Source organism: Eubalaena glacialis, chromosome 4 (assembly GCF_028564815.1).
Source record: "Eubalaena glacialis isolate mEubGla1 chromosome 4, mEubGla1.1.hap2.+ XY, whole genome shotgun sequence".
Classification (NCBI taxonomy): Eukaryota; Metazoa; Chordata; class Mammalia; order Artiodactyla; family Balaenidae; genus Eubalaena; species Eubalaena glacialis.
The window spans coordinates 127,695,857-127,708,518 of NC_083719.1; the positions used below are offsets into that span (position 1 = coordinate 127,695,857).

The window sequence follows — 12,662 nt, forward strand, 5'->3', positions numbered from 1 at the left end:
AAGGAAAGCTGAAGTTTGCTCTTGGGTTAGGAAAAAAGAAAAAGGAAAGAGATCAGGTGGACCCGCGCTCTGCTCCTGCTGCAGCTGCGAGACCTTGCCAGGTCCCTGCATCTCTCTTAGCTTGACTTTCCTGATCTGTAAAATGTGTTGTGATGAAGAGTCAGGAGATGATGGTACAGAAGACCTGGCAGACACTGTATCCGGCACTTGATAAATAGCAGCTCAAAGGTATCAGGCCTGAGGGTAACTCTGCTGACTTAGGGTGGGTGTGTCATCGCCGCCTCACAGAGGGGAGGGGCCCCGGAGCCACGTGCAGTGAGATGAGGGTAGAGCACCAACTCTTTCGCAGGCCTGGGTTCCGCTGGCTCTGTGCCTTCTGGCAGGTTCCTTCACCCTCTGGGTCTCAGTTTCCTCAGCTATAAAACTGGGCCAGGGATAGCACCTAGGGACCTTATTGGGCAGCTGTGGGGATTAAACGAGCCAACCTAAAACTCCTGGCATGTAGTAGGTTCTCAGGGAGCACTACTCTAGCTGAGCGGGAACCTGGAGGCCCGAGGCCAGGTCCTGGGCTGACCTCAGGGGCTAGGCCCCTCAACACGCTTGCTTCAAATCATCCCACTCGTCCTCAGTTGGGGCCGCAGCGTTTGGAGCAGGAAGGTCAGGCAGCCAGAGGCTCTGCAGCCCTGGGAGGGCATCTCCCCTCTGGACTGGTTTCAGGTCCTGCCACAAACACTACCAAAAGCATCTCCTAGAGGGGTGCTCTGTCCCCACCCCTGTCCGCAGGCAGAGGGTGGGCAGTAACAGTGCACCTCACTATCACGGCCAGCAGGGGTGTGGGTTGGCTTCCTACCTGAAGGATCTTGAGAGAAAGGAGGAAACCGGGAAAACTGAGGCTCTAAGAGGGAAGGGGCCTGTGTGGGGTCCATGCGGAGGTGAGGCAGGGACTGGAGGGGTGGAGGCGAGAGGGTGGGAAACCTTGTGGGGAGAGGGAGGCGGGGAGGGCCCTGTACCAACCCAGCCGGGGCTTCCTTCCAGCGCTGTTCCCTGGAAGCAGGAACTGGTTGAAGGGGAACCGGAAAAGAGAGAAAGAAAGCAAACAGAATCAGAGAAAAGCCTAGCGCTCCAAGCGCTGGGGTTGTTTGGTCTGGCTGACCACCTCCTGGGCCACTCCCAGCTGCTCTGCAGACAGATTCCAGCAACCCTCACCACACGCGCTCACACACACACACACACACACACAGTCCCGCACAGACACACACACACACGTATGCACAGACGCACGGCGCAGGAGCCCTGAGCGGGAGGGCAGGTGCTGGGACGGAGGGCTTCCGCAGCCCCTTCCAGCTGGGGCGCCTCGCTCCCCACACAGCCACGGCGCACAGCAGCCCAGCCCCTTGCTGCAAGCACAGTAACACCTACGAGGCACTTACTGTTGAGCTCTAAGCCCTTTACTTGGATGAACCTGTTTAAGCCTCACAGCAACCCCTCGAGGTGGGCACTGTCATCAGCCCCAGTCTGCAGATGGGAAAGCGGGCTCGGAGCGGCAGGGCCCGGAGCATGGTGCCCCTCCCTGTCTCTGAGGGCACTAGGCCCTGGCTCTGTGCCAGGCCCTGGGATCAGCACTTTCACCCCCCACCCCACTCTCCACACCATGTGACCAGCAACATGATGCCGCCCTTTTCTCAGGCCCCGGGAAGGGAAGTCACAGAGAGTGGAGGGCACAGGGCTGGATGCCTTTGCGTGTGCGGAGAGGAGAGATAGGGGGTCGGGGTCGGACGAACTCTCGCGTCACACGTAGGCTCAGTGTCCTGCAGCCTCCTCTTCCAGCGTCTCTGCCATAGCTCCCTTCCATCACCTGCCCCGACCCCTGAGACTCACCTCTATCCCCTAGACCTCACCATCCAGCATCTCTCACCCTCACACTAGTTTATCCAGCCAGCCATTACCTCAACAAGTGTGTCCTGACCTTGCTTAATAATAGCACTGGAGGCCTGTTGACAAAACATATTTCCCTTCCATTATTTTATTTCATTTTGTATGTGTGTGGTGGTGGTTATTATTTTCTTTTACCTTGGCTCCACCATTCACTGAGAATCCTTTCCAGTCGAGGGCCAAACCAACTAAAATACATATCAGAGTCCTCCACTGGGCTCAGAATGCCAGTTGTACAGGTACAGGGTGTGGGAGATGTGGCACAAAAGCAGCAGTGGTATAGTGATGTCTTGGTGAAGCATAAAGACAATATAATTCAGCAGAGATATAGCAGTTGAAAGGGGGAAAAAGCTAATCTGATGTTAGGCTGCATTAATAAAGAGAGAGTGCCCAGAATGAGGGAGGTCATGGTCTTGCCCTGGTCTATGCTGGTTTGATTTTCCTGGATTATTGTGGTCAGTTTAGTTCTGAGAATCTGACAGACTGGGTTGAGAGTAGAGGAGTGTGAACAGGAGAGAAGGGGTCGGAAAATTCTTCCCTACATGGAATAGTTGAAGGGACTGAGGTTTAGTTTGAGGAAGGGAATAGAAAATACTCAGAGGATGGGATTAAAATCAGTGGGATAGAGTGGGGGGAGATTTCGCCTCTCTAGAAAAGGGATGCGAAAGATGGAATGAATGAGCTGCCTCTGGGGAAAGTGAGGCCACTGACACCAGAGATGCACAAGGCTGGAGGCCTTAGTGAAAGGGGATTTGAGATTGAGATGGGGGCTTTAGTTCCCTTCCAGTCCCAACACCGAGCCGCTCTGAGTCGGTGTCTCCTGACTCCAGCTCTTCCCACAGGTTGTGCTGAAGGTGAGGGGTCCCCAGGGAGGCCTGAGCACATCCCACCCCCCATCTCTCCATGCTGCATGGCCTCAACTCCCACCCTCGCCCCACGGCCCACCAGGACCAGGACACAAAGTCTTGGACAGGGTAATCCACATGGTTGGAGGAACCCTTGGGAAGCACCTTGTCCACCCCCTCCCTGTATGGTGGGGTGAATGGAGGCAAGTGAGGAGAAAGGGTTTGCCCGAAGTCAGTGGCTTGTACGAGGTGATCATAACTCCACCTTGAACCCAGACCTCCACCCCTGGGTTCCTGCTTCCGAGCCTGCCAGGTCATTGGTGGACCGACAGTGTGGTTCCCCCAGTCAGGGAAGGCTCCCAGGCAGAATCAGTCCCACTCTTTTCCACACCCCATAGTGTCTCTCATTTGAGATCTGCTTGGCGCGCATTTATTGAGAACCTACTAGGTGCCAGGCATTATGCTAGCACTCAGTGATGTGACAGTGGCTGCAGTAGAGTAGGGGGTGAGCTTCTTCCCTCTGTCACCTTCAGAGCACTTCTCATTTTTGAAATTACTTGGTTTATTTATTCATCTAATGGCTTACTCCCTGCCTTCCCTGTGCCACCCTGCCCTGCTCTCAACCCATCCAAGCCCCCACTGTACTCCCAGCTCCCAGAGCAGTCCGGGTTCATGGGATATGTTTATAAACTGCTTGCTAATGAGTGAATGGGGAGCAAAACTGACGCGATGCCAGCCCTTGTGGAGCCAGGGTAACAACCAACACTTCCTGAGCCCGTTCATATGCCTGGCACTGTGCCAAGTGCTTCTCCCACATCATCTCATTTAATTTTCACAACAGTGCCTAGAAGGTAGTGCTATCATTGGCCCCATTTTACAGATGAGGAAACTGAGGCTCAGAGAGGTTGAATAGCATCTCACGGCTCTTGCCACCTCCCACCTTGTATTATAACTATTCAAGCCCCTGTCTCATACCCCTCTGACCACACTAGACTCCTGGAAGGCAGGAACCACTTCTGCTTTCCCTCTGTTCTCCCCTGTGTCCTGCACAGTGCTGACCTTCCTTGGCACCTATAAACGTTTAATACATTCATTTGGGTTGAATAAAGATTTGGGAAAGGAAAAGAGGACATGGTGAGGAAGAGAGGATGCGTAGAGAACACCAAGCAAGGGGCAGACAGCAGCATAACGCAGTATCAGTGCTGGGAGCCATCTTCAAAGACCGTTTCATCCAGTGCCTCCCCCACCCACATTCAACTTTGGGATTCCCTCCAGAGCAGCCTGCCAAGGAGTTTCCCAGGCTCTGCTTGTTCACCACCAGTGATGGGGAGCTCAGCACTTATTGAGGCATGAGATGATCCAAGGATATCACTTAGCCCAGGGCCAGGTGGTCCCCTGACAGCTCGTCTTTCCTGAGTACTTTCTCTGTGCCAGGCACATTAAAGCCACAAGAGGTAGGTACTATTATTATCCTAGTTGGACAGATGAGAAAACCGAGGCACGGAGAGTTGTATAACTTGCCCAAGGTCTCACAGCTGGTAAGTGGGAGAATACAGAATACAATTCGAAGCCCAGGAGTGGGGCCCTAGAGAGCCTGCCCTCCTAACCTCTATGCCAGCGCTGTCCATTGAAATAAATGCAAACACATATGTAATGTTACATTTTCTAAAAGCCACACTAAAAAAGTAAAAAGAAACAGGTGGAAAAAAAAGGAACCTGAGAAATTTATCTTAATAATACGTTCACTTAAATCCAAAATAGTATCATTTTAACATGTAATAAATCTAAAAAAAGTCATTAATGTGACACTTTATGTTCTTCTTTGGGTTCTAAGCCTTGGAAATCTGGTATGCATTATAGCACATCTCAGTTTGAACTCAGCACCTTTCAAAAGCTTAGTAGCACATGTGGCTAGTGGCCACCATACTGGACCACACAGTTGTATACTAGACTGCCTTTCAAGGTGCTTGCTATGCTATATCCTAGTGCATAGGAAGAATCCAATAAATGTCAGGCACCATTATGATTATTTTTATCACTGGCTGTTGTTGGTGGTGGTCCAGGGAGAAGCTGGGCTGAGGCCCCAAGCCCTTGGCATAAGCACTGATGTTTCTGTTCTTCATCTGAGTCCTGCAAGCCAGCAGCTTGATGTCTCCCAGGCTAAGCCAAGCTTTGTGCACCCTTGGCCTGTGGGTTGAGAAGAGCCAGCCTAATTCTCTCTAGGAGGTGAGGGAGAGTCCAGGCTGAGGTCTCTCCATCTCCCCAGCTGATCAGCTGAGTACCACATGAAGTGAGGCCTCCTTGGGGTTTATAAGCCTGTGGCCCATCTGCTGTGGAGAGTGGGGTGGCCAGGTACACATCTGGAAGGAAAAGGGCAAAGGCCCCTCCTTCTATGGTCTCTGGAAGCAGCACCTCCTGCATGCCTTAGGCAGATTAGGTCTTTACACAGAACAAACAAACACACAAATCCCCACATACTTTTATAATACTTTTTTTTTTCATGAAACCCCACGAGTTAAATGGAACAGAGATAAGGGGTTGGCATTGTCCCCTATCCCTCTGTGGTTCCTGGACCGTTGCTGAGCGCTTGCAAAGTGGTTCCCAAACCTGTCTGCACATTGGAATCACCTGGGAAATTTTGAAATATACCAATGCCTCAGAGGTTGTGATTGAATTGGCTTAGGGTGTGGCCCGGGCTTTGGAATGTGTAAAAGATCTTGGGAGATCTATCAGGCAGACAATTTTGGGAACTGCTGTGCTAACCCTTTGGGGCACAAGCTCATCTAGTCCTCACAGCAGCTAGGATGCTGGTGTGGTTATAGTTCCCACTTTACAGATGGAAACGTGGAGGCTCACAGAGGTAAAATAACTGGCCCAAGTTCAGACAGCCAGGAAACAGGCACGGTAGGGGTTTACTAGCCATGGTCTTAGCCAGTGGTGTGCTGTTAAACGTTTAACAACTGGCTCTCTGGAGCGAAAAAAGCCCTGATTTGTAGCATCTGCCCATATCCATGGTGGAATGACTCCCACCATGGCTGATTTCAAGCTACCAAAGTGATGTCACTGAGCACAGAGTTGGGAAGTGATTCACACAATTGGTTGTTGGGTCAGTACACTGGGCTCCAGCGCATGGCTGGGCCACGCAGCACGGTGAAGGGGGTGGGGGGTATCCTATTAAGTAGGAGGTAGATATTGTAGTAATTTGCTGAACTTTTAGTCATAGAACACTTTCTCAAATGAAAAAATTGAAAGCCCCCAATATTTCCAACAGATAAAAAGCAGTATGTTATCAGTAGAGGTTTCTTTTATAAACTTAAATTATAAGATCTTGCTCTTGCTAAACTGGGTGAGCCCCAGGGCGGCGTGGAGACTTGTGATAATGGGCAGTAGGTGGCGTGAAGAGCAGCCTCCACTCAGAACCAGAAGCCTTGTGGTCCAGGCCCACCTCTGACCTCACTGCCCGGGTGGCCTTGGGCAAGCCCCTGCCCCTCTGGGCCTCCATTTTCTTGTGTGTCCAGGAGGAGACTGGACGGCACGTGGGACCCCCAGGGTGTGGTTTCCTAAGCTGGCATTGGCCCTGCAGCACCCCTGCCTGACCCCAGCCAGCCTTGGCCCTGTATTTATAGCCATGACTTCAGTCTCTCCAGTGCCACTGAAGCTAGTTCCCTGCCCCACATATTTATAAACCCAGCAGGGCAGAAATAGATGTGACGCGCAGGGAACTTGACTGATTTGGTGAGCAGACTGGATTTGGTGTGTCCATTTGGAATGGGCTCAAGCCCCCAGCATCCTGGGTACCAGGACTCAGGCAATCCAGAGCCGGAAGGGCACTTGGAGACTCCAAGCCCAGCCCTGTATTTGTGTGGTTGGGGGTCACTAAGGCCCAGGAGTGAAGGGACATATCCAGGGGTGCAGAGGGCATGGCAGAGACAGGCCCAGAATAAAGAGTTTTTTGCACTGTGCAAAATGGCCTCTCCCCGGACCCTGGGGAGACCACCCCCTCCACAAGTGATCATATCAGGTGCCAGGTACCTGTCAGATCCTGGTTTGGTTGTTTTCCTGCTCTGGGACCATGGGCAGAGATTATCCTCCCTCGGCCTCTGTTTCTCTATCTGTTAAATGTGAATAGTAGTAGGTACCTGCCTTCTAAGGTTACTGTGGGGAATAAACAAGATCATACTTGATATCACGTACCTGGACAGTGCCCAGCACACAGTCAGTGTTCGATAAGGGGTGCCTCTTGTTGATTATATCCTCAGTCACCCCTTAACAAAAGTAACATATAGGATATCATTATTATTATCCTCAAACTCATTGTATAGCATGTGTTTTACATCGAGGAGACACTCTGTCCATTTAATGAACTTGGAAAAGAACGTTCTCAAAGAAATAAAGCTAATATGTGAAATCATATTTTTATATACTGGACCATAAACATGCTCAATCCTAAATGGTAGACAGGTTCATAGTGGAACATGAAGGTTCTAAAGTGGTGAATGCTTAAATAATCAGAATGTTAGCGTAAGACATCTCCCAGGGGCTTGCAGGGTTGGTGTTCCTGAGTTTGCCACCTAATGTTGATTTTATATATTTTTAATTGCATATGAGAATTTAACGTAATAGTGAACCTGAAATACATATGCCATACAAAACAGAAGATAGCATCATAGTAATACCACTGTTTTTTCTGTCCTAATGATACATGCACTCCCCAGTCCCCTTTCCTGCTTAATTATTTTTCCATTGCACTTATCACCCTCTGACATACTTTCTTATTTATTTATTGTCCGTCCACCCCAACTAACGTGTGAGCTTCACGTGGGCAGGGTTTCCTTCTCTTTTGTTCACTGTGTACTGCCAGGACTTAAAATAGTGGATGGCACAGAGCAGGCATTCAGTGAATATGTGTCAAAAGAATGAATGAATGAATAAGTGAATGTGTGAGTCTCCATCCTACCAAGAAGACAACTGGAATTCAGTGAGATGAGTGATTGGTCCAAAGTTACCAAGCTATCATGAGGCTGAACTGAGGCCTGGCTGACACTCATCTCTCCTGAGACCACCCAGTGTGTCCAGCTCAGGAGTTCTTCCCAGGCCCTCACAGCTACCCCTTGTCAAGGGATGGTTTCCTGGCGCTTCCAGAGCTCTCCCAGCTTCACATGACGCTCATCCACCACTGGCCCCTTATGCCCCAGGAGTAGGACAGGAACAGTGGGGAGAAGGGAAGTGGGGAAGAAGGAAGAGCAGTCAGAGCAGGCTGGGCAGCCAGGGTGGTGATGGCTGGAGGCCAGGGCAAGAAGAAAGGAGGCCACCATCGGTCAGTCTGTCCTGCAGGTCTGGAGGGAGGGCTCAGTAATGTGGGGTCACATTTGCACATCCCTCTGGGACTGACTCTGCCCACTGGAAAATGCCAGGAGAGGGCAAGTCCAGGGAGGATTCAGGGACACCTTCAATCGTGGATACTGCCATCCCCACCAACCACTCTGCCCAAGGCCTTTTTTAGCTGGGGAAACTGAGGCCCATTGAAAGGAAGTGACTCTTCCAGAACACATAGCAAGATAATTCCAAATGCCAGGCTTCCTCATTCTCACCAGTTCTGGAGGTTGGAGGGGGTTGAGACTCCCCCTTTGGAGCCATGGGGAAGAGACCCCCACCCATCTTGTCTCCCATCCCCTCCTTAAGAGAAAAGCACTAAGGCAGGAACATACTCTCAGCTCAGACTCTTGAGGACAACAAAAGCTCTCTTCCTAGTGGCCAAGAGAACTCAGCTCTGGACAGTCCAGACACTACCCTCCACCTCACTCCTAATGCCACGGTGCTGCCAGACAGGGGTGGGGTGGGTAAGTGCACCCTGAGCCATCTGGACCAGTTCTGGGTTACCCCTTTCCCCAGAGTGACTCCAATTTTGTCCCTAGGCTATACATACAGTTAGTACCTCAGTTACTCCAGGTCCATTATTCCACTTGATAAATATTTATTTAGTGACTCCTATGTGCCAGGCAGTGTACCAAGCATTGCAGATAATCTTCCCCTCTCTCCCTTCCATCTTCCCATCCTCCCATCTTTCCCTTCTTCCTCCTCATTCATTCATCCATTCATTTAGTAACTACTTAAACTATTAAGGCAGTACAGCCTATGGATAAGAGGGATATTTGGAGCTGGACTATCAGGATATGACCCCCGACTCAGCCACTCGCTAGCTGTGTGAGCTTGGCAAGTCACATAAGTTCAATTTCCTTATCTGTAAAATGGGGATAATAATAGTATCTTCCTTATAGGGTCGTGATGAGGATAACATGAGTCAATGTACACCAAGTGTCTGGAATAACACCTGATGTAGTAAACACTTCATAAACTTCAGCCATCATCCTTGTCATTGTGATTATGTGCCTGGCACTGTGCCAAGTGCTGAGGAAATTGCTTCAAAATGCTCCTCTCACAGAGGTGTCTGCACGCCAGCCCTTGTTTCAGCCTCCACCTTCTGCTGTGGCCTTGCTGCCTCCACTTCCACCCCCAAAGCTGGGCCTTGCCATGGTGCCTGCAGCCCTATAGGGCTACCCTCTACATTACCTCTCAAGCCATCAGAAGAGAGTCCAGGCAGCTGAAGCCTGTCACAATTTGGCCACCTTCTCTCCCAGCCTCACCTCCCTCTGCCCTGCCACACGTGCCCTAGCCTCAGCCTATCCAGGCCCTTGTGGTTCTCCAGATTCATCCTCAAATGGTCCTGCCTTCTTGCCTCCACTGGGCCTTGATGGATGGAGTACCCTCCATTCATCAGAATGCCAAACACTTCCTGCCAAAATCCTTCAAATTCAACTGAAGCATCATCCATCATCCCCAGGAAGCTCTCCTTCCTTCCCCTCAGCCAAGAACCATGAGCTCTGCCTTTGAATCTGCATTTCCCTTTGTTTGCAACTTTTCTTTATTCCATGAGCGATGGGGAGCCACGGAGGGTTCCTGAGCAGCTGAGCAACACACTCAGAGGTACACTTTAGAAGAATGGACCAGATCCTGCAGAGGATGGAGACAGGGAGAGATTGCAGGTAGGGAGGCCAGGTATGGAGTCCTTCAGAGGAATAAGGGTTTAAGCTTCCTGGGCTGCTTATCCCCTCTCTGCCTACTCTAGTCTCCCCCTTACAAAATCAGATCCTGTGATTTCCCCAGCATTGACTCAATAAGTCAGGGGGAAAGTCAAAACTAGGAGCCCATGCCTGACCCTGCAATGTGTCTACTTAAGCCCTGATCCTCAGCATTCCTCACTCCCTTGATTTCCTCTGCAGCTGCAAAGCAGGCTGAGGGCACTGAAGACGATGAAGAATCAGGGGAGGCCAGACGGTGCTTTATGTTCACCTGGCCTGTGAGCCAAGCATCCCCAGAGCCCCATAGGTGAGCAGCACCCAGCCCTGCTCCCTCATCCCCTGCCAAGTAAAGGAACGAGCCTGTATTTTTCAATTAATCCCTCAACAACCCTGTGAAGTAAGCTCTGTTTTAATCTGTTTTACAGAAGGGGAAACTGAAGCTCACAAAGAGAGAGAGACTTGCCCAGAGTCGGGCAGCCACTGAACAGAGGAGTCAGAATTCAAACCCAGATCTGATTCCAAAGCCAGTTCCCTTCCTCCACCACATAGGGACGTGAGGCTCCCAAGGCCACGTCCCCTGGGCCTACTCATGGCAGAAGCCAACCACTGAAGGAGCCTTTGGAGATCTCGGCAGACCCTCAGAGCTGCACGGACAGGGGCTGTAGAGATCTGATGCTCAGCTAGGCCTCTGGTCCTGAGGGCCCTGCTTGGATTCATGGGAGGCGAGGGGAGGGAGGACAGGAGGCTGACCGCTCAGGAGGGAGCAGGGCTTGTGCGAGAGGCTGGAGGCAGGTGTCTTGACACCTGGGCTCTAATGCCAGGCCTGTGTCTGAACCTTCTGTACAACCTGGGTGATCCCTTCCCTGTTCTGGGCTCAGAGCTCCCCTCTCTGAGATGAGTGCGGTGGGTTTGCTGGACTCTGTCAGCCCTATCAGCTGAGGCTGGATGGCCTAGAACCTTGGGCCTGTGGCCAGAGGAGGGCTGTGGATTTGGGGAAGCTGGTATTAGAGGACTCCCCCTCCCGTTTCTGTGGAGGCCGGAGCAGGCTCTCTCCTGCCCACGGTGGAGCCGTACCCACACAGACAGGTGTGCTGCGTCTGAGCGCGCAACCTCAGGGGCTGTGCGGGGTCCCTGGAGTCAAGTCTGCAGCCACTGAGAGTGCGGGTAAGATCACGGGGCCCAGCAGCTCTACCACTCAGCCCCCTGTGACCCTGGATGCAGAATTTCTCTCTCCGTGCCTCAGTTTCCTCATCTGTAGACAGCACTCACGTGGCTGTCCCACAGGAGTGTTAGGTCAAAGCCTTGGCCAAGCACCAGCAGATGCTCAGTAAGTGGCAGTTGCCATTACTGTTCCGGGTCCTGACACCCGCGCCCCTGCCCTGGGCTCCTGAGCAGGGTGGGTGTTCCAGGGCTTGGGCCCACAATGCTGGGAGCCTTCCCTCCTTGGGAGGGAGACTTGAATTGGAGCGCTCCTGCCAACTCCTCCCTCCCGGCTTGGCAGTGCGAAGACAACGCCGGCCAAAAATATTTGTGTGGGTGGCGGAAAGTTAACTTTTCCGCCTCTGTCTTCTTTCCTGGAAACCGTGGCCACCGTCAAATACAGCAAAACAGAAGCAGGCATAGAGTGAGGCGAGGCCCCGTGGGGCGTCCCAGGGAGCCCTGCCCCCCACACCCACTCCTGCCTCCTGCCATCTGGCTCCATGGTGGGGCGGGTGGCGGTGGCGATGGAGGGCTCCAAAGGCTTAGAATCATGGCATCCTGCAATGCCAGGGCTGGCTGGACCCTCCAGCATCATCTGGCTCGAGCCCACCATGGTGCCTTTGGGCAAACCGACTCGAGTGCAGAAGGCCCCTGCCCAAGGTCAAACAGCCAGTTAGGTCTCTTCAGAATTCTACTGGCCCTTCGTGAGATTCTAAGATTCTTTGAAACTCTAATGGCAGAAATCTGGCAGCAGCTGGCGAGTGAGAAGGAATCTGGAGACGAATGAGGCCCTGGAACCTCTCTTCTCTGTGTCCACCATCACGGTCAAGGTGCCAGAGCCGGGTTCAGAGACCAGCCTTGTCGCTTACTAGCTGTGTGACTTAGGCCAGAAGTCACCTCGCCTCTCTGATACTCAATTTCCCCACCTCCAAAATGGGATAATAACAGTACCTCCCTCATAGGAGCCTACTGGGGTGGGGGATGCCTGACCCTGACTGTGGGCGGAGGCATGGCCTCCAGGTACCACAGCAGCAGAGGTCAGCCCAGGCCCTGAGGTCACCAACATCCACAGCCTTTAACAATTCTCAGGATTCTCACCGCCCATGGGGCAGCCAGTAGGAGGTGGGGAGATTCTTCTCTTTCTGTTTTATGACAGGATAAGTGACATTCAGAGAGTTCAGATTCTTCAGAGTTCACACAGCTAAGCAGTGGTGGAATCCAAGATCTGTTAACCAATGTCTATAAACTTCAAGGTTTCCTCCTGAGTGCAATTGGTCACTGACCCTGACTTAAGCTCTACCTGCCCATCCTGGGGCATCTTGCCCACCTCTGCCTGGGGCCTCCACAAATGATTTTTAAATCTTTGTCTCCAACCTGCAACTCTCCCCTGCTCTTCAGGCCTCCATGTGGAGCTGACCGTGCTCATCTCCCCCGGAAATCCCAAATCAAACTCATCTCCCTGCTCCCCTGAACACCTGCTCCTTACCATTTATTCCTGATCTCTATTAACGAAATCACGCTGTCACCAGAGTGACGAACTGGGCTGCATCCTAGCCTCCTCCCTCTTCCTTCACACCCACTCTCCATCTGCCTCCCCGCCCAGCCA

General features: G+C 52.0%; 1 protein-coding gene across 6 annotated transcripts in view; it reads left to right on the plus strand.

Moving 5' to 3' along the window:
- The window catches only part of SYNPO (synaptopodin), a 52,846-nt gene that overhangs the window by 3,101 nt on the left and 37,083 nt on the right, over window positions 1–12,662 (plus strand). For 2 of the 6 annotated variants that reach the window (XM_061189863.1, XM_061189864.1), the window contains exons 1-2: window positions 9,706–9,820; window positions 10,058–10,163. The exons of 1 other annotated variant lie outside the window; for it this stretch is intronic. The gene's annotated coding sequence lies outside the window, so the exon portion shown is untranslated. Of the gene's footprint in view, window positions 1–9,704; window positions 9,821–10,057; window positions 10,164–10,935; window positions 11,021–12,662 lie in introns of those variants that run through there. 3 more of the 6 variants (XM_061189859.1, XM_061189861.1, XM_061189862.1) reach the window with 3 other exon arrangements.